Source organism: Strigops habroptila, chromosome Z (genome assembly GCF_004027225.2).
Source record: "Strigops habroptila isolate Jane chromosome Z, bStrHab1.2.pri, whole genome shotgun sequence".
Classification (NCBI taxonomy): domain Eukaryota; kingdom Metazoa; phylum Chordata; class Aves; order Psittaciformes; family Psittacidae; genus Strigops; species Strigops habroptila.
In genome coordinates, this window is record NC_044302.2 from 49,276,556 (window position 1) to 49,303,971 (window position 27,416).

The 27,416-nt window shown below is 39.5% G+C and overlaps 1 protein-coding gene across 5 annotated transcripts in view; it reads right to left on the bottom strand.

Annotated features, from left to right (window-relative positions):
• PCGF3 (polycomb group ring finger 3) overlaps positions 1–27,144 on the bottom strand; it is a 53,084-nt gene extending 25,940 nt beyond the window's left edge. The window contains exons 1-6 of one of the 5 annotated variants that reach the window (XM_030512801.1): positions 26,824–27,138; positions 24,998–25,090; positions 22,137–22,195; positions 21,607–21,662; positions 2,042–2,189; positions 1,741–1,907 (exon numbers count right to left, since the gene is read on the bottom strand). The gene's annotated coding sequence lies outside the window, so the exon portion shown is untranslated. Of the gene's footprint in view, positions 1–1,740; positions 2,190–6,580; positions 6,673–21,606; positions 21,663–22,136; positions 22,196–24,997; positions 25,091–26,823 lie in introns of those variants that run through there. The other 4 variants (XM_030512799.1, XM_030512803.1, XM_030512802.1 and 1 more) reach the window with 4 other exon arrangements.
• Between the last annotated feature and the right edge of the window lie 272 nt (positions 27,145–27,416).

Below are 27,416 nucleotides of genomic sequence, written 5' to 3' on the forward strand. Positions count from 1 at the left end.
AGGAGCTGCTGGTAGATGAAACCCAGTAGACACACCGACAGGTCTACAGAGCTGAATTAAACTGTAGGAAAAAAGAGCCCTTGCTATGGCAGCCAGTTTAATTACACTCAGAGACATCCAATAAATATTGATAAATTAACTATTTAAATATTAATTTAAATATTAACCTTAAATTCTTAAATACTATGAAGTATTTTCAATTTTAACAGCTGTTTCCATCTAATTCCACAATCTACATTAGCTGAACAGGCCTGCAAACACTTCATTCCATCAAGATAGGATCCAAAAAAGGCTCCTGACATTGTCAATGTAACCATGTAACTAGAAAGCCAACACCTGGTTAAAGCAAAAGTCTAATTCAGACTTTCAGCACAATGCAACTGAAGGCAGTATTGCATGGTCATGAAGTAAGAGATTACAGAGAAATACAAGCACAGAATGTAATCACGGAATAACCAGGTTGGAATGTGTGCCTCTTCAACTAGCTGGATTAAAACGTAGAAATAGCTTGTTACTGTAATCAAGTGCAATAGAACAATGTAAGCTGTAAATGGCTGAAGAGACAGACCTCTATTCCGTAAGGAAATTTACTGAGCAGTAACTTATTAGAATAATGTCATGTTGACCTGCAACAGATCAAAAGAATTATGAATAAATGAAGCAAATTAAAACCCCCCACCAGCTTTATATAAAGTACCTTGCACTTCTCAAATCTTCCCATCACAGGGCAAGATATTTACAAGTCAGAAATCTATTTCAAGAGAACTGAAGAACTAGTCATAGTCCTACTTTCATTGCTAAGAAGGCAAATATGGCCTATAGTCTACAGAATGATGAGGATATTACCTCATTACTCATATTACCTCATTATTCATATCTCATATTAAGATGCAGGACACCTTTTTAAGAGATAAAGACAAGAGTATTTCTGGTTGCTTTAGCTTCAGGTATCAAAGTTGCTTATTTCAACTGCTGTCAGGTTTATACCGTGAATTTTTACTTTCAAATTTAATATAGAAGTCAGTTAAAAAAGGAGAACAGTAACTTCAAACATACTAGCAGTGAGAAGGTTGTGCTGGGTTTAGAAAAATGCAGTAACAGAATAAAATTTTTCTTCCAAATTGACTTTTAAAATATTAACTTCTATTAATATTAAAATATAAACTTCAACAAAATTTTGTGTTGTGTTTGCAAAGCACTATTTAATAAAAGAAACTACAAGAAACAAATCTCTTTAGTGAGCAGAAATACAGTCGAAGATTTAAATTTGCTGTAGCAAGCAAAGTTATGATTAACAGCCCATGTACAGCCTTTTATGACTTACTTCAACCACATAATTGTATGTTAAGGCAACAAATGTTATCTGTGTACTCTAGTATCATGCCAGCAATTTCTTACATTTCAGTGAACTTTTCAAGTCGTTTTCCCCATTTATGGCAACGTATTAATACCACCAGATGGCACCAGTCGCCTAACTTCAGTAAAGTAGGTATACTTCTTAATATCAGAAAACGGAGGACACCCCCCCCAAACAGAAAAAGAAATTAAAAACAACCTCTACACATTTGTTGTCTCCGTTTTCTTAAAGCAAATATCTACTGAGTACAAACATGAAGTTAATTTGAACCAGTATACAGTATTTTGACACTACTATGAAACCAGCACTACCCTCAGAACACAGAGAGCAGCATGCTTCCTGATGCATTTATTCAGTGGGGTTTGTTCTTATTTTAAGTTTACCTTCTGTGGAGTGGAACACTGCGTTTCAGCTCTCTGCCCATTTCACTGGTGTGCTGAGCAATCTGAAGAGATCACATCACATACGAAGTAACTGACAGGTCAGGTTTCTCCAGTTCCAGTCGAAATTAAGGTACTAATTTTTCATCATCTCAGGAAAAAGCGGTGGCCTGCAATAACAGTACACTACTTTTTTTTCACTTTTTCTGAGAATTTGCCTCACTGTTACATGGCTAAAAGCCTATTAAAAACTGATATGCAACTAGTCCCAAAGAAGGATTTTAAATCACTTAATACTACTTACAGAATTGAGTGCCATACTCTATTACAATACACTTGCAGCCAAAGCCACTTGTCTTCCAGCGCGGTACTTTTTCTTTTCCTCTGCAAAGTTTCAATAGTGATGATCAATTTCCCCACCAGTGAACACTGTGGAGGTGAATGGCAGAGCACTGAAGAAGATTTAAGGAAAAATCAGGCTGCACTTGACAGCTGAAAAGAAATAATGCTGCAGCAGCTCCAAGCCCACAGATTCAACTAGTAGTGAGACTGTGCACATATGCCCAGTAGGCAAAGACAACATGCATACACAGCACACGTATACAACACATACGCACCACAACTAGTGACAACAGATCAACCAAGACAGAGACACACAGCACACACATGAACACAAACAGCACCAAGAGCCTCACCCTGCTCCCCTCTCTGCCCTACAAAAGGGAAATACTTAAACAGAGGGCACAGAACACAGGATGGATCCACACCAAGCACAATTCTTCCAAGAAGCTATTCCTCAGCTGGCCAACAAGCAAGCATTATTTTCTCTGTACCAGACCTATCAAAATAGGGCACTCCACTGCATGTTCAGAAATAGTTCTCCCTCTTTAGTCTCTCACAGCAGTGATTGCAGACCATATGAATGCCAAACCAGAGTAAACTGCTGACAGATACATACTTCAGTTGCAGTTCACAAAAGAAGAGAAACGTATGCATGACAAAGTAGTGCAACTTTACTTTCATGAGCTCAGGTCTAAGACAGTGCAGATAATCCCTTAAGGAAATTCACCAGAAAATTTGCTAAATGAACATTCTTGTGAAAATCCCTTAATATTTACAGTTTATCCTGGGGGAAGAGGGGGACCAAAAAGAAAAAAAAAAAAAAAAAGGAAAAAAAACCCGACAACAACAACAAAAAACCAAAACACAGTAGTCATAAGGCCTATATATCATCTATATATCATATATTTTTTTAAATCCAGTTGAAGCTAGACCAAAGACTATTTCCCTCCTCATCCAAATCCAGAACAGTCTACCAAATCTACTTGAGCATAGGGTGAACAGCCAAGGACTTTAGCTCAGCCATGATATCTTTTACTCTGGGTATTAGAAGCTGAAAACATGTAGAAAGAATACAGACTCTCAAAGTTCATGTTACCTTAAAAATTGTATCTAGAATAAAGAGCCTTAATTTACAATCAAATCTAAAATAATAGCTGCCTTTACTGCTAGAAAGATTAGTTTAACCCCCTAACCATTCCAGTTACACAGCAGAGAGTGCACGTAACTGTTCAGATTGACTACCACTACCACAGTGTTTCTTTTAGGGAAACGCCTGCCTTCCACAACTAAGTGTGGGTTAACAGCCCAATTCTTAAAATCAACATTCTCCACTATTTTAGTTTCTAGCCAATCACAACCCAACCTCAGTTCCTTCATAATCACTATTTCAAAATAGAGGTTTAAGTTAATTTCACTTAAGATCATAGAATCATGGAATCATTTAGGTTGGAAAGGGCATTTCAGATCACAGAGTCCAACTGCAAACCTAACACTGCCAAGTCCACCACTAAACATGTCACTAAGCACCACATCTACACGTCTTTTAAACACCTCCAGGGATGATGACTCAACCACTTCTGTGGGCAGCCTGTTCCAGTGCTTGACAACCCTTTTGGTGAAGAATTTTTTTGCTAATATCCAATCTAAAACTCCCCTGGCACATCTTGAGGCCATTTCCTCTTGTCTTACTGCTTGACAGGAGAAGGAACCAACACCCACCTCTCTACAACTCCTTAAGGCTTATTCTCCAGGCCCTTCACCAGCTCCATTGCTCTTCTCTGGAACCACACCAGCACCTCAATGTCTTTCTTGTAGTGAGAGGCCTAGAGATGAACAGAGTATGCAAGGTGCAGCCTCACCAGTGCCCAGTACAGGGGGATGATCCCTGCCCTGGCCCTGCTGGCTACACTATTTCTGATACAGGCCAGGGTGCCATTGGCCTTCTTGGCTGCAGGCACAAGCTGGCTCATGTTCAGCAGCCATGAATCAGCACCCCCAGGTTCTTTTCCACAGAGCAGCTATCCAGTCACTCTTCCCCAAGCCTGTAGCATTTCATGGGGTGGTTGTGACCCAAGTGCAGGTCCCAGCACAGAGCCTTTTTTAACGTCGTCCAATTGGTCTCAGCCTATTGATCCAGCCTGTCCAGATCCCTCTGAAGAGCCTTCCCACCCTAAAGTAGATCAACATTCCCGCCCAACTTGGTGTCATCTGCAAGCTGAGGGTGCATTGGATTCCCTCATTCAGATCATTGATTAAGATACTAAGCAGAACTGGACCCAATACTGAGCGCCCTGGGGAACACCACTTATGACTGGTGTCACCAGCTGGATTTAACTCCATGCACCACCACTCTTTGGGCTCAGCCATCCAGCCTTTTATTTTTTTTTTTTACCCAGTGCAGAGTACACCTGGCCAAGCCATGAGCGGCCAGCTTCTCCAGAAGAATGCTGTGGCAACATGCGTCAAAAGCTTATAAAGCTTTTATAAAAAGTCCAGGTCCCACATCCACTAAGTGGGTCATCTTGTCATAGGAGGAGATCAAGGTAGTCAATTAAGATAAGAACTAGGATATTACAAGGCCCTCCTAGAGCAAGTAAGCATCAACACCTATTTTGTTTTTACATGTTCTGATGCTTTGGCAGTTTTAGGATAAGGGGTTGAAGTACTGAGGCCTGAACAACAGGCCCTGAACTAAAGTTGACCTCTAGATGAACCCCACAACCCAACAATGTATATATCTAATATGCACAGTATTAATTACATATGCAATGTATTACCTATCTATTTTAGTATGAATTTGTCAATCTATAAAAGCTTTGTTGTAATGCTTATTGTGTAATAGCAACCAGCAGAATGATCCTTCTTCATTTAGAGACACATTGCAAGGCCAAGAAATCAGGCGTCTGGTCTTGTTCAGAAAACATACTCAGACACTCCCTTGTTGGGAAATACGTGATCAAAGCTAAAATAAGAGAATACTCTCTTGATGAGAAATACGTGATCAAAGCTAAAATAGATGGAGATACTCCCTTGGGCTCCTCCTTAAGCCCTGGCCATGCTTTGGGCGGAATCCAACAGGGAGGGTGACACCAGATGTTTCCACATCTGATGTTTTGCCAATATTTATTTAACTATATAAAATCTGGACCCTCTTGCAGCTACTTTGGAGACCTCACCTACGGGTGGATGCACTGCACAGGATCTCCCAGTTGCTGGGATAGGTTCTCCAAATCCTTGCAGCAGCCAGGACTCGCCAGCGACTGCGGATCCGGATGATGGTAAAGTATAACAGCAATTGGTGATGTATCTTTCCTAATCACTACACTTAATCTTGTGTAGTACTGATTAGTTGCTATCACATTTTTCTCTCCAAAATATTCCCCAAGTCGTAGTCTATTTGTTTTAAGCACGGTTTTGAAGAACTAGCAAAAAATAACGACGACAAAAAAACCCCACCTTCTTTCATGGACAGCAAGTAAAACCCCTTCAAGAAAGGCACCTAAAAATTTTTAGTTAATACAAGAGTATTCCTATCCCTACAAAAATATTAGAGATAAATAATAAAAACCCACACAAAACCACTGATCCTGGTTTTAAACTCTGTGATGGTAACTGGAAGGTAGAAGGGTTGTTTTGGGGTTTTTTTGTAGGGGGGTTTTCTTTGTTTCTTGGGTTTATTTTGTTTTGTTTTTAAGTCTCTAGCATCAGTTCCATAACTAGACAAATGAGTGAGATGTTTTTTCTCTCCCTCCCTACAACCACCTAGCAACTAAAATAAGCACTGCTTGAATACTTCTGTAGTAAAAATGCCTGTACACAGTAAGTATAACTCTATCTTCGATATTACTCCCCAAGTGATGGCTCCAGTGATGGGTTTTACACTAGTCAGATTTTTAAGTCATCAATTCCTACTATTCACTAGTGATTGCACATTACTCAAGTTTTTAATAATTTATTCATGTTCCAAACTCAAAAACTAATACCTGACTAGACAAGTCAAGCAAAGTGTGAATAATGTGAGATTTAGCAAACTTACTTGAAATAAAAGTCTGTCATATTATTTTAGAGAATTCAGATCATGATTAATAGTAACATCAGCAATCAGGTAATAAAAACCAAGAGACTCTAGTATCACATAACTTCCATGAAAACATCTTCTAAAAATGTCCATGTACTACTCATTTCTTTGATCTATTATGCTCAGGAGTACTTTGGTCTTTTTTCAGGAGACTTGACTAACAGGTTAAAAAGAAACTACCTGGGGTGTAGTCACACCATCACTAACAGTTGCACTAGGGTGGCTTAAGAAATGTCCACCCCAAAGCAAAACATATTCACTTTTATGTGGGTCTAATTCATTTCAATGCAAACTAAAAGACACCATTGTTAATAAATTACAAGTAAAAATGACACAAATGTTTGAGGTAAAGTAGAAGTAATAATCAGGACACAGTGGTATTAAATCTACCCATTTACTCCTTATTCACCCCCACGTACTTACCTTTTATGGCACAATGAGAGACTGATCAGTATCACAGTTTTCCATAAACACCTGCTTCTGTCTACCCAAAATGAATTATGCCTTGCAGTAAACTGTCAAAACAGCAAAGACGACAGTTCAAAATTTGTCTTGCATGTTATCAGTAAAAGACATATGAGGAAGGAGAAATGCAGTTGAAAACAACTGGGTGACTCAAAACCTGGACCTATGCCTCTTTACACAGATTTGGGTAATGTTTTTCATCCTTTCACTGTGCAAAGAGGAATGAGGAACATCAAGCATCACCTCTTCCCAGCTTTTACAGGAATTAACTTTCTTAGAAATTTCACAAAATGTAAGTACTATCAAAATGTTAAATATATTTAAAAACCAAACAAACCAGAGGCATTCAATCTCAGTTTGGCATCTAATCTTAAATTGCTCAGTTATTAGACACATTTAATGCCAGGTGCCAGGCCCGGATATTAAGACATTTTAATGTAAGGTTTTACTTAAATTTTTCCTCTTCTGTATTGCTTAGATTTGGAGTCTGTATTAAAATCAACTGTATTAGACTCCTGAACAGTCAAACAACTACTACCTACTTGCTAAGTATTAGCTAAAAATTATCACATAACTCATCTCCCAAAGTGTCTGCAGCCAAATAGATATACAAACACCCAAATTATGGTAGTTCTTTTCTCTAACTTTTCACCTGGGAACAGATGCTTATGACACTTTGGAAATCTAGTAAATAATTGTTATTCCTGTGATAAAATCAACTAAATACAATAAATACCAGTTTGACACTAAAAAAGAGAAAGAGTAGAGAGTTGTAATATGCAGTATTTTACTGTAGTTTAAAAACTCATCTACATCTTTGTCTACCCGTTAGCATGCTAGAACACTGCAAAGAAGGTGGACATCATCCCTGCATTGAATCTATTTCATTTTCAGTAAATGTTGAGTTTTATTAGATTGATAGTAGAACTGAATTCATAATCACCATGACTTAGTAATACAAAATCCCTCATATGCAGTGCCTTCTATCCAAACATGGGAAAGCACAAGTTTCAAACATTAGCAGTATTTACTGCAGCCATAAACAGATATATATTAACCCAAAATCTGTCATGGGTCAATTTCAATAGCCACAGTCTGCTGTCAGTATAATTTTGTAAGCTGCTGGTGAAATACCTTCTGAAATAATGTCCAATTCTAGTTAAATACATTAAGGAAGAATGTATTCACTAAGGCATGAAACTGGACCAAGTACCAGGAAAGGTTATCACAATTAAGAGAACATGGAGCATGAATGAAAAAACCCTCTGAGTTGCCTATATTCAGCTATCACATCCTGGTCCAAGAAGGCAGTATGAGTGCTACTTGTAAAACAAGGAGAAAGCAGAAAGCGAAGAATGTACAATGGAAAGAAACATCTGCATAAACTATCTAAGAGTTAAGTTTAGGGGGACTTTCGAAAAAAGTTCCCAAATAACTGTAATAGCCTTACACTTCAGTTAACACAGGTAATCAGGAACCTTGTTTACTTACCTAGAAATAGTGGGAGATAGTGGAGATATAAGCAAACTAAATGATTCAAACAACTTTTCAGTCTTTTATTGCTTCTCCAAGATGGAATCCCTGACACAGCAAGGTGTTCTGCTAACAGGCAGGGTACACCACAGAATGACCACACACTAGCTGTACAATATATCCACAGTTTTTAAACAAGGACACTAAAGTGAAGAAGCACACTAAAACAAACAAGCACACTAACGTGAATTAGGTATATATCTCTCTCTATATAGTAAATAAGTACAATAAAGCAAATCATATTATGTATGTAAAATACAGAGGAAAAGTAGAAATGCATCAAATCATTACTGCATAGAGAACAGAGATTAAGAAGAAATACATCACCAATCACCACAGGATCATTATCCGGGCCTGCACTTCAAGCTGGGAAGCCCCACTGCAGCCAATGCTAGGAGTCTAAGGCAACTGGGAGAGCTCCTATGCTGTGCGTCCACTCATAGGTGAGGCTTCAGATTCAGCCACAAGAGGGTCTTGCTTTTATACCCTTAGAAAAACAACTGGCTTTATGCCAGATCTTTAATTGTTTACTTGTGGGGCCATTCAGTTTCTCACGATCTCTCTGCTGTCTGTGCCGAGAGCGTCGGCCAGGCACCCTGGTGCAGGCAAGTATGAAAGTCATAGAACAGCTGCACACCTATGTTCTCCTGCCTCTTTCCAACAAACAGTAATGATGAACATGAACATATATACTCTACTGAATTACTTTGACAAAAAACATACTTTGTTGTGTTTCTCAGTCATGAGAGCGAATCAACCCTCAGCTAGGTTCCCATCTATTACATTAGGTCGCAGCAAACTCAGGTAGATGAGAATAAATACATGGTTTTCCTTCTTAGTATGCCAAGTGTGATCAACAAACCCATACCATGCCATACCTTCAACTCTATGATTTGCATTGTATCCATTATTAATCCCCACTTGTAAAGACTACCTGTAACCTATTCAAATCTTTCTTGTAGAAGCCCACTACGGAGTTCTGCTGCAGGAATATATATAAGGAATGAAAATGAAAGTGCATTTAAAATGTACAAATGGAAATTCAAAAGGGCGCAGAAATTAAGCTCCTTGCTTCTATCAAACTGAAGACAGATTTTGGCATTAGTTGCCTTCAGCTCTGAAGGTGAAAGCAAACACAACACAAAGAAATGCAAGACCAAGGTTCTCCTGACTTCAAGCAATAATCATTGAAAATTGCCTTATATGAACATGCATAAAGCATCAATACTGAATCAGAGCTGACATTTCAGAAGGATCTGTTAAGGAAAAGGACGAATAAGAGTAAAAAGAGAATGGCAAATCTTTAAAGTAAGGAAAATGTATAGACACACTAAACGCAACCTGGCCTACTTACTTCACTGCTTTCCACCTACCATCACAACTGTCAGCCCCAGTGTGTTATTCCTCATATCCTTCCTCCTCCACTCTTTCCACTCTCTCAACTCTTCTTGCAGAGTCAGGCAAGAAATAAATATGTATTACATCCACCCAAGATACACTGGCAAGTGTAATTATGGAAGAGATCACATTCTTATAATTCAGCAAAGGAAGTCTTTGAAGTGGCAACAGATGGCAGGCATCTCTTATCAGAAATAAAACATGATCAGGAGCATAAAAGAATATATGATATGAGAATTTTTTAATAGATACTTCGTTTTCTTTCAATCAGGGTGTTAACTTAAAAAGCTACCCTAATTGCAGTTAGAGTGATCTACTTTGAGCTTACAGATTTCAATACAGATTTCATTGTATAATGATGTGTTACCTTAAAATCGATACTCAGAAGTCATTTGAACTAATTCAAAAGACTGCTGCTCTGTTACAAAAGCGAGGGGGAAAGTAAAATATAAAAAGAGTTAAGGAGCTGACCATTTGCAAAAGCCTTCATCTTACAGGAAGAAACATTAATTTAAAAAAATCGTGCATTCATGTAATTAGCCAAAAATGTAAAAACCACAAGATTAATCTTCCATTTTCCATCTTCTTTCTGACAAAGAATCACTAATTTAATTACACTCAAATTTCTCTTTACATCCTGCTATTTCCTTTGTTCAGTGCTGAGGGTACAAGATAATTTCTGATCAACACATATAAAACACACACAAAACTGGGAAGAGGTATTAAAGTGTCAGACTTCTGAAAGTCTTTACAAAAAATTACAAAAACACATCATTATCTCAGGAGTAACCTTCATTTCATTAACAAATACCACTACAACCTTCTCCAAATAAAATCTGGCTCATTATCAGAAATCAAAACCACTGCCAGCAGCAGAAGACTTTTGAAAACTAGACTATTCTTAACCTGTGTACTATCCCTGATTAATACTTTACAAAATGTTAAAGACACATTTGTCATACACTGGAAGAACATGTTCCAACATCCTCCATGTTAAGAATTTAGAGACAAAGCTACAAGCTATTAAAAAGGCACTTCGTTTCAATTCAGTACACACAGGTAAGACGGAAATTAAGAGATCCTTGACTTTCAGTAATTAAAAGATAGTCAAAACCAGCCTTGAATCTCATGAAGAACAAAGTCCTTTAAAACCAAACCTTCAGTGAGATTCTACTATCTGAACCCACATCACTTTTTTTAATGTTTACTATGATACACTTCAGAAAAAGTGATTTAGGACTTAAACACAGCTGAAAGAGACTGTAATCCTCATTACTATGTCCTCTGCAGAACATCACTTTTTTGAATCTTTAATACCCATACAGTTCAGAAAAAGTTATTTAGGACTTAAACACAGCTGAAACAGATTGTAATCTCATTACTATGTCCTCCACAGAACAGATGAGCAACTCAAAATGCCAAGTGACTTTCAGTTGTCATTTGAACTGATGGTGTACATCTGCACTGATTGGTCTGATTCCAACCAAGATAACAAGGGCTTGAAATGTTTACAATGGAGAAATAAGAAGCCTTACGGACCCATGCCACCAACTCCTAAAAAATTCCATTGTTGAATAACCCTCATCTTACAATGAAAATACCTGGTTACATAAAATGTTCTATGTGATTCTACAACCCCAGAAACCAGCCACTTACGAAAAAAAAAAGACAAGGAAAAGATATATCCCTAGTAAGTGTACGATAACCTGAGTACTAGGATTTTTATATCTTTTGTCTGTTTATATCTTTTATCTGAAGCAGTTATATATCTCTATATAGAAAATTTTCCCATAGTCATGCAAATATTGCCTGTTTTTTAAAAAGAGAGGATAAAGAATCCTCATATGGGAACCAGAGACTATTCCTTTTGGTATTTAGTAAATGGCCTGTAAAAAAATCAGGTTTTCAGTCACCTCACTCCACTTCTTGGTCCAGACACACTGGCAGCCCAGTAAAACAGTAGCTGTCAAAATGCAAATCTGTAGTGAGAATCCAGAAGCTACCAGCAGGTAAGAAGTAGGAAGGTGCTACAATTCAACTGAATGCAGATTTTACCAGCAATCACTCTTCTTTTTAACATCCCCATGTAGTTTAAACCCAGATTACAGCACTTGATGGTTAATTAATCCAAACAAATCTTTTAGTTTTAAAAGGATCAAAAAAATTACACATCCTTGTCTTTGGTTAAAGAAATCTCAGCGATCAAAGCTTTTAACTTCACTGAACTGTCCAATAATTGCCTCTACTGCTAAGACAGAAGATGAGCAAATGCAGCCAGTATTGCCCCATATCTTGCAAACAGTTTGTAGGTAGTCTGTACTCTTCTTGGATTCAAACATACACACAGTAACTTTGATCAAGTTATCTACTCATTAACCATACAACTCATAAGCCTTGGAAAAAACCTTTCTTCTTCTGTTCTTGAAATCCCAGGAGGGCTTTAAGGTGCACTCTGCTCACACTTTACTGATCTAATATTCAGCTATTTCAGACATAAATTGAAGCAAGATATAACAGAGTTGCTTAGTTTCCTTGGAGCTCTTGCTGGTGCAGCTTTCTTACCTCAGACACAATCCTAGCCTTTGAATTCACTGCAAATGTGAAAACAAACCTGATAGTTTGCATTATTTATTTAGTATTGAATTATATAGCAAGACTTTAATCAATAGAGCAAGAACGTTTGGGTTTTTTTCCTTTCTACCAAAAACTCTTCACTCCTCTGTATCTTCCAGTGTTAGATTGCCTCAATTCTTACCCTGAAGCTTTGAAACTTCACTTTTGAAAATATTTTCCCTCTTTTTTTTTCCCCTCTCTCAAAACTAATATAATCGTTAAGGTGAAACATTGAGGAAGGGATCCAAGAATGCAATAAAAAAGCAGGACTATCGGAGCTGGGACTTGCAGGTATTAAAAAGAGTGCAAAAGCACCAGAAGCTTGTATGTGTAACGTCCAAAGATGGCAAGATTTCTCCTTGTAAAAATATAGTAGAATGTGCTATTAAAAGCTTTCTTTTTATTAAATAGGAGACATATGAAACATTTCAATAATATATCAACCCATTAACAGTTGGAATAAAGCTTCCCTGCCAGCAGGAAAAATATTCATAACCTCTAAAGTTTACTCCAATAGCTTGTCATTCTTTGTCAATATACCTGTAAAAGGCTGGATTCGTCACCTCAAAATTTTCTACTTTATTTCACTAGTGTGGCATATTTTTCATGTATCCAAGCAATCTCCTCTCATTAAGAACGTTCCACTTTTTTCAATATAAAGGACTTTGCACTGCTAGCCATCGTGAACTTAAAAGAAATAGTTAGCTTTGAGTTTTCACTAGTATAAATCCAACTGATTTTTAAAATTGAAATTGAATGTTTTTTAAACATTGCATCAATTTTAGACACCACTATTTTTACAGCAGATAGTATTCTGCAAGTACTTTATGTTTAGAGGATACTAAGTACAGTGAGTATAAATAGCAGAGAACTTCGTCTTTCTTATGCAAGGCATAAAGCAACCTTTTTTTAACTAGATGTTATCGCCAATGAAATAGAATCTGTTTTCACAGTGACCATTTTCGTAGTTTTTGTCATGGTTTAAACCCAGCCAGTAACTCAGAACCACGCAGCCACTCGCTCACTCGCCCCCTCACTTCTTCCCTCTTCCCGCTCCTGGAGGGATGGGGAGGAGAATCGAAAGAATGTAAACCCCACGGGTTGAGATAAGAACAGTCCAATAACTAAAGTATAATACAAAACTACAACTAAAAAGAATAATAATAATGATGACAAGGAAATAACAACGGGAAAGAATATAAAGGAGAAAAGGAAAAGAAAAAAAAATCCCACCAAACAATAAACACAAGTGATGCATAATACAGTTGCTCACCATGCCAGACCCTAGCAGAGATCAGTCCCTTCTGGGTAACTCCCCACAGTCTGTATACCGGGCATGGTGTGCTGTGGTATGGAATACCCTTTTGGCTAGTTTGGGTCAGGTGTTCAGTCTCCGCTTCCTCCTGGCTTCTTGTGCCTCTCCTCACTGGCAGAGCATGAGCGACTGAAAAGTCCTTGATCAGAGGAAGCATTACTTCCAAACAATTAAAACATCAGTGTGTCATCAGCATTGTTTTCACACTAAAGCCAAAACACAGCACTGCACCAGATACCAGGAAGGAGTTAAAAATAACTGTTGCAGCTGAAACCAGGGCAGTTTTATAGGAAACACCTGTTGCAAAAACTCATCATTGCTTTAAGACCTCAATTACAACAGGAGAAGAGAGAGTGAGATACTCAGATTACCTGCACTTGCACCACTTATGATGAAGTGTGAGCAGTACCAAATAGCACTGCAGAGTAGGGCTAGTTTTCTTGACAAGTCCCCATGAATTTTTAAATTTCCACCACTGCTCAGCAAAATGTGAAGAAGCTGAGGGTGCCAAAACAAGTTGCCAAGTATAGCATACCTGCATCTTGAGCTCCACTACTTTAATCAAGGACTCAGACAACAGCCTATGCCAGTCTAGTTCTGGCCTGCTGTGTTTCTAATCTTCAGTTCTCATTCTGCTATGCATATCTGCCCCCTTCCTTGACACACCAGTCTAAGCACACACTTGACCCATTCGAAGAGACAATTCAGTTCAAAACTAAGTTGACACAACCCAAAAGCTCCAAAGTACAAAAAAACTCATCCGGTGATAAAATCCCACATCAGTACACTTATACTTCTTTTTGATAAAATTGACCGTACAAGTCAAGACAACCTAGACAAATTCAACACCATTTTACCTGCAAAAGGCTTGATTATTTTTCATAAACACAAAAGTCCTAATATTTGGAGACAACACAGTAATATCTGACTTCTCTGTTATGAGAACTTGCAATTTCAATCATTAAAGATATCTTGGACTGTGTCAAGTAAACTAGTAAAACATGTTAGTCCCAGGCTGAACAGACCAAAGTCAACTTTCAACTTTTCAGTGAGACATGAATTATCTTTTCCACTTCTTTGCTGAGTAGAATCTTTAGCATAAATGAAATACTAGGAACTTAAGTATTTTTAAAACAAAATTAATCTTTAGTTCAGTATGCTTATGACCATAGAGACTAGTATCTGAAATACGAAATTCTACCTTTTCAGGTGCCTTTTCAGGTGCTTTTAGGGAGAAATCTACAGTACTTCACACATCAATTTCAGGTTTAATGCCTCAATTTTAGTTTTAATGCCTTACACAGTAAAGATGTTATGAAAAACTATTTTGATCACAACAGTAGCAGAGAACTTTTCAAATCCTATCATGGAGCTCCTAGCCCAAATTATATGTCACCTAACTTTAAGCCAAACTACATTTGTTTGTTAGCTATCTTCCTCTCTCCCTCCCCTTCCACCAGTGATAGCCACACTAACATACAAGGAGAAAATCATCACTTCTTAGAGAGGGTGCAGTTGCCATGAAGCAGCATCGGCTCCTATTCTAGCAGACCCTTCTTTAGCGTTAGCCCTACAGACCTCATGCAGCATACGTATTTCTCATGTTAAGTCTTTCATTCGAGTGACATCCATTACATGTGAAACTTCCCTCCAAAGACAGTGGACAGGCAGCCAGAATACTGAAGGCCCAAAGGCATTTCATCGATCTGCAACAAAGCAGCTGAACTGTCAAGACACTGTGAACTCCTCTCTATTGCACGACTGTGCAAAAAACCCTCAGGGCCTTCTCCCTCTGCAGAATCACAGGCAGTGAATAAACACTTGTCAATCCTTTACAGAGGCACTGGAAAACCAGCAACCTGGGCAAACAAGTGTGCACAACTGTGCTTTTCTCCTGTTGTTGTTTTCTCCTGCACTTTGACTGAGAAATAGACTTCATTATAAACAGCACTTAAAATGAAGACTGCCATTATAATGACCAAAGCATGTATGCCTGTAGTAGAACAATGAATAGCTGAGAGGAATTAGGAAATGGCAATGTTCAACAGGTAACAGATAATGAAAAACAGCAGCCTGAACAAAGGAAGAACAAAAGGAAAGTTATTCTCCTAGAAAAAAAAGAGAAAAATAAACACCAAAATGTAATCTAATTTACTGTGTGATGGTTTTTTTTTAATATTTTCCTATTTATAATGAAATAGACTTAAAGACATGGGGAGAGGGGAGAGGGGAAGGTCTGCATTCATGCAGCAAGATCGAAAAACATTCCTCCAACACAGTAATTCTAGGTTTTTCAGCTCTGGGCTTATTTTGACATGCTGACCACACTAACTTTACCATACTAAAACAGAAAAAGAGCAGCTCAAAGCTACTGATATTCTAACCCGGTCATTTTAACAGCTTTTTATCTTGGAGGAGAGGGAAGGGGGAGGAAGGGGGGAGGGGGGTATTTGAAGAACTGAAACAGCTGTCCATTTCTAACCCAATCCCATTGCAAATAATTGAAAAATGTTCCAACTTTCCAGTTCAAAAAGGTTCACAACATTCTCAACAGAATAACACTGGCTAAAACCTTACACTTGTAGAATTATCCATTTTAAGCCCTCACATGCCATTTATTTTCATTTCCTCATCATCATTAGACCTAGTGTCCTGCATGTGTGTAGGACGGAAGAAGTTAAATGTCTAGTGATATGAAAACATGCATTATCTTCCACTAAGAAATGACACTTCACAGAAAAGGCATCTGCAATTATTAAACCCTTTCTTTGTTTAGTTGTTTGGCTTTGGTTGGTTGTTGTTGGGGTTTTTTTTGGGTTGTTTGGGCATTTTCTGATGTTTCACTGGCCATGTCGCAGTAAGAAAAGATTTCCAAAATGTAACTGTTAAGACATTTTTTCAATGCATAATCTAATAATGTGTCACAGTTCAAGAAAACCTCATAGAGCACATGGAATATAATTCAATCTAAACTGTTCACCAAAGTCGTTATTAGCAGGTAGTTCTACAAACTCTAACCAAAAATACCATTACAATATCACTATCTTGTCCATCAATCCTAACACTGCAACATGACACTGGTTTAGGGGACAAGAAGGACTCTTGTGACAGAAAAATCCAGCGGAAAACAATAGCATGAGAGGATTCAGCACTCATAAAACTGAATTCTTCGCTGTGACCCAATCACTGCTGTGACCTGTAACCTGACTACAGCCGTTTTAAATAAAACAGAGAACATTTCCTCAGCAGTAGGGAGGAGCCAAAAGGTCTAAATAATTCAGACAACGAAATAATCTCACCATGAGACTAGTTTCACTTCTGTAAGGGCTCTGACAGCCTTATTTCTGCTGTTTTAGGAATTACAGGCTGCAACTGACCACCCCCCTTGTTGGAGAAGGCCACCTTGAAGTAAAAAATCCTTTACACATCAGGTGCTTATTTTAACAGTATAGCGTATTTGCACAAACCACTAATGAAGGCAGCTTTATGCCAGTACAGTCTCAATGTAGAAGACCAAGGGGAAACTTTTCAGGAAAAAGGCAGGTGGAATGAGAGCTAGGTCAAACAACTTGCCTGTCAGCCATAATTCTCAACTACGTCTGTTCTCAATTACGCTGCTCTTAGAGCATACATTAGTAAGATCTCCCCAAATGATAGTCTGTATTTCCCTTCATCTGCTCAGTAAGATTTATAATTTAATAAGGAGTACCCATGAAAATATTTTCTAAATTGCCAAATACCAACATCTTAACCAAACCTCAGAGTAAGTGACTACCAGTTTCCCTTAGTACAACTTAGTCAGTACTTGCTACAGCACTAACTCAAGCCACATATTCCAGCCGGTTTTCCTTTCCAGTCCTGCATATAGTCATTTTGTCACATGCACAAGTCTGTCTCTAGAGTCAGAAGTATAGAACACATACCTTTGCACAGTACAGAAGTTAAATTGCTTCTGTACTTGTAGAGGTACAAGTACAGAAGTAGAGGTACTCTACAGCCTCTGGAATAGTTTAGTTTTAGTCTATAAACGAGCTCAAGACACGGTCTATGTTTAGATCTTCGCACAAAACTTTTCAGAATCCCTTAAGGGACAGGTGTCAGCTTTTATAAGTAGGGGAAGATTGCTGGTGTAAAGAAGTTGGAACAAAACCAATAGTTGAGCAGCTAGCTCTATCCAACTTCAAGTAAACAAAGACAGCATGAATAGCTAGATGAAACAAAGTAATAGACAATAAAAATGTCTTTTTTAAGAGACATCCTTATGGAAAACTAGTATGAAAGCAGACAAGTAACCACCTCATAGCTTTTATGCTGTGAGGAATGCATATGGCATTCACAACAGCATTTCACATGCACACAGTGATTCTATGATCTACCGCAGAACCTTTCTAATCCACAGTAGCAGATCAGAAATTAGCAAATTACAAAGAAAGCTTTGGCAAGACAACTGTGAGCTTTTCATATCAATCTTTTATTCCTTCTATATGAGAAGGTATCCATCATTAAAAACATCACTGAACTTACAGAATTATCACAGAATTGATAATCAGCATTCAAAGAGGTAGCGGCTACCAACAGAACTCTTCAGCTGCACATTGATACAAAGCATTCAATAACTGTAGGAAGCAAATACTCTCTGAAGAGGTTCAGCCTATACAGGGTCTGACAGTCCATGCAAGGAATAAATAAGTAAATAAATAAACAGTACCTCTACTATGTATCATAATAATTGCATTCCAGGTATACCTTAAGTCTCCCCTCAAGAATTTTTAAAAGCAAAATCACTTTCATAGACCCTTACTGCTTCCTACAACAAATTTCAAAGACTAGATGGACATGTGACATGTACAATAAAAAGGGAAGAACAGTCTGTCAGTGCAAGATGTTAACTATTGCAGCCTGCTAGCCGTATCTACATAGGCTTCAATTTGGTTCCTCTTTGCAGTTCATCAAGAATTGCTTCTGGAGACTGAACTGTGCCATAAGGGACAATCAAAATAATTTAACATTAATAAAAATATAATAGTTGTTTAAATAGATTACATCTTCATGGACACGCTCTCCCTCCATTCTTTAGAACACAAATTAATAAAATACAAGAAACACATCATTAGAAGTTTGTGTGACAGGGACAAAGAAATCCTTTTGTCTCAGTGTGTATCATGTGTAGATCTCTTCATACATTATGAGCATTTGAAACAGTAATTTCCAGGGGAAAAGGTTTATTCCTTTGTTTTTGGATTAAAGCTGGGAAGAGAGCTCAAATTCCCCCCACCCCCACTTGCATGCTAAAATTGTCAGTGTCTGCAGATGGTGATAATGGATGACTAACTCATAGAAAAGGTTACTTATCATGGGAAGCAGTAACTGGCTAAAGAATCTCAAGGAGAAGCAAAACCAGCCCATTTTTCCCTTGTCTTCACTCTTCTGATGAATATATCTTACAGTAACATCAGGCCTAGAAGGCTACAGAAGAGAAACCTGTCTGCATCTAACTCTTTGTCCAAATTCAAGCCTCTTTCAGTCATAAAATCATAACCAGACAACCCATGAGCTACATCTTACCCAGATGCTAATTATCTGAGTAACTATTTATCGTCTTTTAAGCCCAGCGGACACTATTACAGTGCACAGCAAACATATTCTTGATAAACAATTTCTGGTGTTAGCATCTAAGATCATACCTGAAAAATTGAAATAAAAATGACTGTAACTAATACAGAGGTTTTTACACCTACATATTAATAAAATGAAACCTTCAAGTGCCAACTTTCACTTAACACCATATGGATCAATATACACAGACTGTTTCTGGTATCTTCTGTCAAATCTTGAAAGAATCTGACATGCAAGAAGGTGAACTGAAGAAAATTAGCTCCACTAGCTACCCAGAAGTCCTTTTGTCTGGTCCAGAATGAAGCATTTTATGAATATAAACATCTTTTCTGAAAATGTTACAGAATGGCCTAATCTTGGGAGAGATATTTCTATCTCATTCTAGGCAGCCAACAAATAGAAGTACAAGATCAACAGATTAGTATGCAAATAAACTACTTGCTCTGGTGTCACCAAGCATAATGTTGCTATGAACAAGGATAAATTTGATAGATGGACCACTCGGTGGATAAAAAACTGGCTCGATGGCCGCACGCAAAGAGTTGTGGTAAATGGCTCGATGTCCAGTTGGAAACCTGTAACGAGTGGTGTCCCTCAGGGATCAGTGTTGGGACCGGTCCTGTTCAACATCTTTGTCGGCGACATGGACAGTGAGATTGAGTGCGCTCTCAGCAAGTTTGCCGACGACACCAAGCTGTGTGGTTTGGTTGATACGGTGGAGGGAAGGGATGCCATCCAGAGGGACCTTGACACGCTTGTGAGGTGGGCCGATGCCAACCATATGAAGTTTAACCAAGCCAAGTGTAAGGTCCTACACCTGGGTCGGGGCAATCCCAGGCACTGCTACAGGTTGGGCGGAGAAGAGATTCAGAGCAGCCCTGCAGAAAAGGACTTGGGGGTGTTGGTTGACGAGAAGCTAAACATGAGCCAGCAGTGTGCGCTCGCAGCCCAGAAAGCCAACCGTATCCTGGGCTGCATCAAAAGAAGCGTGACCAGCAGGTCGAAGGAGGTGATCCTGCACCTCTACTCTGCTCTCGTGAGACCTCACTTGGAGTACTGTGTACAGTTCTGGTGTCCTCAACATAAAAAGCACATGGAGCTGTTGGAGCGAGTCCAGAGGAGGGCCACGAGGATGATAAGAGGGCTGGAGCACCTCCCGTATGAAGACAGGCTGAGAGAGTTGGGGCTGTTCAGCCTGGAGAAGAGAAGGCTGCGTGGAGACCTCAGAGCAGCCTTCCAGTATCTGAAGGGGGTCTACAAGGATGCTGGGGAGGGACTCTTCCTTAGGGACTGTAGTGGTAGGACAAGGGGTAATGGGTTCAAACTTCAACAGGGAAGTTTAGATTAGATATAAGGAAGAAGTTCTTTACAGTGAGGGTGGTGAAGCACTGGAATGGGTTGCCCAGGGAGGCTGTGGATGCTCCATCCCTGGCGGTGTTCAAGGCCAGGTTGGACAGAGCCTTGAACCACGTGGTTTAGGGCAAGGTGTCCCTGCCCATGGCAGGGGGGTTGGAACTAGATGATCTTAAGGTCCTTTCCAACCCTTACAATTCTATGATTCTATGATAAATGTTATTAAAAAACACTTTTAATTGAACTGCTCCTGCTCAGTAATAGTTTGATTGAAACTTTTGGTAAAATAAGGTACTGACACAGTATTCCATGTAGACTAAATTTTACATGTCACTGCAGAAATAGACACCCTTTGTAGCAACACACTTCAGAGTTTCCAAGTACAGATTCAAGGTAAGATAATGCCAATTTACCAAATCCAAAACACATTGGGAAAAGAGGGTTGGGAATTAAAATGCATACATGGTTTTTCCAGGAAAAAAAAAAATACAAAAATTAGGCATCTCTTTGCAATTTGCCTGAGAACAGTATGAACATGTATCAAGCAACTTTCTTTTACCAAGATTTTAACTAAACACTTGTGAATTAATCATAGTCCTATGGCAACCCAGTATAAAAATCATGATCTTAAAGCTTGAATTGATTTAGGCTGCAAGGCAATTTTGCAATCAGCCTTAGGAAACTGCAACAGGAAAAGGCAGTTTAGTTACTTATTTCATTCAACAAATAAAACTAAGGAACTGTTCCTAAAAATGATTCAGAAAAGCCTGAAAAACAGTAAACAACCAATTAGTATAATGTTAAAGCAAGAAAGACTGCGGGAATCACTGTAGCAGTTCAGCTGGCAGGCTTTCCTAAGTGCAGACAGAATTGACTAGGCAAACACTATACACTGGTTCGAGGGCCACACCTTGACAGAAAGGAATAACTCAATGGAAAGAAAAGCATTTCAAGCATTAAGAGGACTGATTTGATTACAGTGTGTTAGCACACTCTTAAAGTGAGAAAATAATATTCAAAGTATCTCTAACATATACCAGTTTAACAAAAGTTAAAGTTTTAAATATAAATAATTTGATTTAGAAACAGGGGCATGTGCATTTTCAGCAGTGAGTATGATTATGTACTTATACAAGCACATTAAAAATTCCTTTACCTCTTGCCTAATTTGAATCCTCAAATCAACATCGAAGTCCCTGTGTCTAGAACATACTTTATATTTTAGGAAAAAAAATATAAATAAAACAAATCCACAGTTATTATCACAATGAAACAGTATGTAACACAATTATCTGAAATACAGGAGTTAACGTAAGATTCCAGACCATTTCGACATTAGCCCCAAGACAAAACTTTAAATTCAAAATGTCTCTAGGTCCAAATAATTTTTGGAAAAAGTCACTCTGAATGAACAATTCATGACACAATGTTAAAGAAAAAAAAATAAATCTATTCCTCAAGTAATTCTATTGATTACCACTGCTCAGAACAGTAAGTTTTGTTATAATAAACATCTTGTCTAGTAAGTTAAAATAAATTTGGCCATGTCCTTCAACTAAGTAATCAACTGACCAATTGCTTCATTATGCCAATCTGTGCACTCAAAGTAATAACTCAGATACAAGAAATGTGAGAGACAATTATTCATACGTAAATGAATATATAAGTTAGCCAGCTGTAATCTACCTTTCAGCTTGTTTTTTCAGGTGACAAACTAGAAAAAGCTGTACAGCACACCACATTACCTGAAATAAAAAAAAAAAAAAAAAAAAAAAAAAAAATCAGCAAACACTACAACAGCAATGCTTACAGTTGCAAACATGAATAAAATGTTGACATGCACACTGCAAGAGAAGATACCAGAGATGACTTGTTTCAGCATAACATCACACAATTCACACAGTTATATCCAGCAACATCACAATGATTATATAATAATCGACTAAAGATAGCATCATACACTGACTGACTGGTTACGTAGAGAGTTACAATTAAGTTCTTAACTAAAACTGAAAAACTTGACAGGATGGTCATGTGCAAGCCACCAAATAACATGATACTCATTCTGGCAACTTGAAAGAAAAGCTTTCCTATCTTAATTAAGCAAATACTGCACAGCACATTTTTGCCCACACACAAGATACAGAGAATGTTTCCTTCCTTAAACCAAAATGTATTTGTACTATTCACAAAGCAAAGATACCTCATTTTTCAGCAATAAGGAGAGCCTCAATTTCACCCAAGAGGGATCCTTATTGCAGCCAAAACACGAGCCTTTTTAACACAGACAGAGAACTAAGTTTTTGTCAGTCACAAGGTCTGCTAACATCAACCTGAATATATGCATGTAGGGAAAATAAGAAGTCTCCTTTTTGCCACTTTGCAGAGAGGTGGAAAATAATGGTAAAGCTAGTTTAAGTAAGTTCTTCCACTAGCAGCAAAACTACAAAAAAAGCCTTGTTTTCTTCATACTTGCATATTTCTTTCTTGCAATCTTGCCCAGCATTGTAGTAATGCCAACACACACACACCTTGATTACCTCCAGTTCTCCCCACCACCTCTTCAACAATTTCCCCCACTGACTCTGTCAACTTATAACTGTGACTTGAAAAAGAAGCAGTCGTAACTGTGAGAGCAGCCACTTGAACTCACCATACTTCGTCATTCCTTCTAGTTCTGAATGATTCGTACTACACCCTACTTTTGCATAATACATGCTGTGTTTGACAAAGGAATAAAAAGACCCTGAAGTTCCTACGTATAGTATGAAGTTCGTAAAGTACTATTTCTGATTAAGGTTAAAAAAAAAAAAAAAGTAAGAAAAAAGGGAAAACAGTATCATTGATCAACTCACTGCTGTTTTATTCTTTTCTACAGTGCTGGCTCTGCAATACCATTTCAAGACTTCAGGTCGCTGCAGTAGCAGGCTTCAGTCAAACTTTCAATAGCAAATAAGGCTTTCGATCTCACTAGTTCTCACCACACTGAGTATTTCATTTTCATAGTCTATTGATTTAAATATAAATGCACTTATTCAATAAAATTAACCTGAGAAAATCTAATTCAGGTAAGGGCAGCAAGTTTTATCTCGGCTGTTTAGAGCAATTACAGAGTAAACCACTGTGTACAGTGCGTCTTCAGTTAGCAGTGAAAATGTGCTACATATCACAATAGTAAAGATTACTTTCAATGCAGAATAACCCCTTTCTTCCCTTTATTGCATCTATGACTTCCACGTATCAGCTAAACTTACAGTCTAATATAGCAAGCCTGCATTTTAAGAAGGGGGGTGCAAAGAATACAAAACTAAGTTTACTTCAAGACAGAGCTTTGTATAAGCTAAAAAGATATGGATAGCTTCTGCGTGGCTTTTAACTTACTCTAATCAAACTGCCCTCAGCAGGTTTTCTCTACATTTTCTTTAAACATGACAGCATACCTAACATAGCAAATCAGTAGTTTCAACTACCATTAAATAACATTACTAGCAACAACAACAGACTTTAAACCACTAATCTCTCAGGACTGCCAACAGTCTTAAATCGATTGCATCTCCAAACACCATAATCAATACAAACTTCTAATTAGTAACTTTACTTCCACATGTATACCAATTGGACAACAGTTCCAAAACCAAAAAAATAGAGAAATGTTTATTTTATAGCATATAAGACACTTTTTTTGTAATATATCACATAAGACAGTAGCTGAGAAGCGAAACATCATCAGAGTTTCAAAATATCATGTCCTCACACACTTCATAGGTGGTTATCTAGCTTAGAGCTCCAACAGAAATGCTTCTACTTCTTACAGAGTTTCCCAGAGAGTTCAGGAATTTAAGATGGAATTATTTTAGTCCTGGGAGATCATTACCTGACAAAAGCTAAAAAGGCCACCTAGATTAAACAGTCATATGGGAAAAAGGAAATTGAAGCTATTAAAGCAAATATAGAACTTTTGCTTTAGAAATGCCAAGAACTTTCTTGGCAAGAAAGCTTAGCTATATGTCAAATATAAAGCTTAGAGATCACCTCCTCTAAATCATGAAGGTAATCAGGAGAAGTTAAGAGGACGTCGGGCAGCTGCAGCAACTAGAAGCTGTACTTTACAGTCTCCTAGTAGCAGAGCTCTTTCATAGCATCGTAATTAATTTCTGCCATTCTAGGCATTATTGTTAGGCTACCATAGCTACAAACTCTAAGTCAACTCTAACACAACATTCACAAGTTTTCAGTCTTGATTTTCAATGGTGACAGCAGAGTTAACAAGATCAAGCTGGCTAGAAATCAAAGACATTTTCCTCAAAAAGTGGTTTATTAAATGCTTTAATTTTTTTTTATTTCCAAGCTTCCTGCTGCAGTACCCCTATGCATCTCTCCAGAAAACTGCCTGACCCTTTCTAACGCACTGTACATGATCTCACCAAGTAACTTCAGTTCTGCACAGGTTCATATTGTCTGAAAGATATTGCAAAGTATCTACAAGTACAACTTACGCTGAAATAGTAAAGCTGCTGTAAGGGTACAAGGTTTCTATTGGTACTCACCTTGTCACCGACCAAAGAATTTTATGAACTGCAGAGCACCTTTACGAGACACATGATTAAGTATCACAGTTCAGATTCTCACCGGACCTGCCACTAAAAGAATGAACATAAAATTCAGAAGTATCCCACCCAACAACAATCAATAATGATTTTTAAAAATCACACTACCTAGTTCTAAAAAGACTTCTAACAACTTATTTAGCGTATGCCTAATTGTTCACGCTGTATAAAGGAAACTAGTTAACAACAGAAAATACATACATGGGATGCTCCTTAAACATTATGTTCACCTTTTTTTTTTTTTTTTTTTGGCAATTAAAATCTTTTCATTCACAAACTTCATTCTTCTGTGAAACTCTGGAAGACAATTATGTAGGCTTATTTTGAAAGATACCAAACAAACTATTTCCAGAAGAAAATTCCAGAGCATACTAAGATAATAAACCAGATTTCCTTGAACTGGTTTCCCAGAGACACGAAATTACTAAATTGATTTGACACAAAGCATACAGAGACTGACAGCTTTTTAACAACTAAAGCCAAATAAACAAAAACCCCAACAAAACAAACCCCAGACATGTGAAATGTGAAGTAACAGAAGAACATCCAAGTACTTCATGAACTGTAAGAATCAAACCTCCTGCGAGCCTTACCAACTTCAGACATGCTAAACTTTCCACACAGGACACTGTGAAGCAATACCCAACACTCTCAGACTAAAAGAGAACAGATCTGATAGCACCACAACTCACCAAAACTCAGTGGTTGAGAAAACATCAGGATTTTGTAATATCATATATATGTGTGTGTGTGCATGCATGCATGTGTATATATCCTTAAACATTAAAACAACTCAGACCACAGGCATTCTATAGTTTACCTATGCATACCACTTAATTTCTTATTTCCCACAAGACCCACAAGATCTTAAAATCCCACATGCCATTCAGATACACAGCACCGAAGCCACATTCCAGCACAGCTGAGGTCGTACACACCTGGTACATGTCCCCTCTACTAATTAGTTTGCTGGAAGTGGTATCTCGACCACCACCAACCACCACCCCACCCCTCAAAAGCGACCCTTTCTCTCAAAGCTGTGGGAGTTTGGAGCCTTGCACCCACCCCTAAAGGGGAGGAAGTATTCAGGGACAAGGTGGGACAGTTCCATCCACCCCGCTTCCCCACGGGCAGCACCACTTTGTCCGAAGCTGAGCTGCCCCAGTGTGTGCCACTCCACACAGCACACACCTCATCTCAAGATTAGGAAGGGGCGGAGTGGGGGTGTCGGGGCTTCTTTTCCCCCGGAAGATAAGAGCCACCTTCCCCTGGAGCGGGGGGGAGGAGCTGTCCATAAAGACAGAAGGATAGAGGACGGACGCTCCCCTGGCCCACATAAGACTCCCTCACCCGGGAGGGGTGTTTGGGGAGGGGAACCCCACACAAAACCCAACCTCTGCTATTAACACCTCCCCCCTCCCCGAGAACACAGGCTGCTTGTTGCAACACGGAAAGTTCAAGCACTACCGTGTGTCCGCCCTCCGCCCGCCAAACCCCGGACACCGGGGAACAGAAGGCCCGCTTCTCCGCAGCCCGCCGCCCCGCACCCTTCCGCACCCCCGTGCCGGGAGCCCTCTCGCAACCCCCCACCGCAAGCACCTCAAAGGAAAGGGGGATAAGCCCGCCCCGCCCGCAAGACCCTCGCCTGGCCTCGCACGGCCCGCAGCCCCACAGCGGGGCGGGAAAGGCCGGGACCCCAGCCCCGCCACCGGCAAGCCCCCACGTTCCCCCTTCCCCGCCACGCCACGCCGCGGCCTCGCACTGACCTGACGGAGGAGGGGCGCGGTCGCCTCTCGGGGCAGGCGGGGGGTTTGCCTCCCCGCCGCCGCCACCGATCTTCCGCTCCCCGACCCGTCCTTCCCCAGGCGCCGCCACAGAGAGAAGGCAGAGGGCCCGAGCGCAGTGGCGGGGGGAAGAGGGGAACACCAGCCCCTGCGGCCCTGCCCCGCCGGGAGATTACAGAGGAGAAAAGGGGGGGGCGGTGAAGGGGGATGAAAATAAAAGGCTCGGCCCGGAGTTTAAAACAAAGAGGCGGAAATAGCCGAGCGCAGCCCGAGCGGAGCCGAGCGGGGGCGCCGCGCTCAAGGGCGCATGCGCGCGGGGCGCTCACCCTGGCGCGGGGTCGGGGGGGGCTCCCCCCCTTCCTCCCCCCCTTCCTCTCCCCCTTCCTCCCCCCCTTCCTCCCCCCCTTCCTCCCCCCTTCCTCCCCCCCTTCCTCCCCGGAGCAGCGAGGCTAGCTTGCTCGCGCGCGTGCCGTATGCGGCGTGGGGTGTGAGGTGTCCGCCCCGGGAAGGCCCGGGCGCAGAGGGTGGGGAGCCCGGCCATGCAAATCCCGCGGGACTTGTGCGCAGAGCCAGGC